The 594-nt window shown below is 44.6% G+C and overlaps 1 long non-coding RNA gene across 1 annotated transcript; it reads left to right on the forward strand.

The window, feature by feature from the left end:
• On the forward strand, nt 1–567 carry LOC113473499. Its single transcript, XR_003395456.1, has 2 exons — nt 1–117; nt 528–567. It is a non-coding gene; the product is annotated as an uncharacterized LOC113473499 (long non-coding RNA).
• The last annotated feature ends 27 nt before the right edge of the window (nt 568–594 follow it).

Raw genomic sequence — 594 nt, forward strand, 5'->3', positions numbered from 1 at the left:
CCTAGTAATGGTATAGCCCGGGGCCCCCACCCTGCTACCTCTGCATCTAGTCCCTGCCCTCAACCCCCTCCTCAGTCAGCTATCACCTCACGTAACCGCCAACCACCACCTGTACAGGTAAGTCTTTACTTTACATTGCATATGTATGTAGTATTCTTCAGAAACATAGAACTTACTTTGAAGCCAGTCTAGTTAGCTTGAAACATAGAACTTACTTTGAAGCCAGTCTAGTTAGCTTGAAACATAGAACTTACTTTGAACTTTTGAAGCCAGTCTAGTTAGCTTGAAAGCTAACTTGTAAGCGCTAGGGCACGGGTTCAATTCCCACCCGGGACGAACTTTATCCTGAGCAGATATTTTTCGTTCTCGGAACGGCTGGCTTTCTCCAATTCTTTCCTTTCCTCCTCCTCCTCTGTTCGATTTCGGGAAAAAAAGACCCTCCGTTGTTACAGTTTCCTCTATACAAAACTTCGCTTTGGAAAATGAAGTGTTGATCTCTAACATATGTTCTTGTTATTGTTTTACAGGTGAACATTCCAGATCATGTCCTAGTACAGCCTAGTCCCATGGGGGGCGGAACACAGACTCCCTAAA

Source organism: Diaphorina citri, unplaced genomic scaffold, assembly GCF_000475195.1.
Source record: "Diaphorina citri unplaced genomic scaffold, Diaci psyllid genome assembly version 1.1 scaffold36845, whole genome shotgun sequence".
NCBI classification, from domain to species: Eukaryota; Metazoa; Arthropoda; class Insecta; order Hemiptera; family Psyllidae; genus Diaphorina; species Diaphorina citri.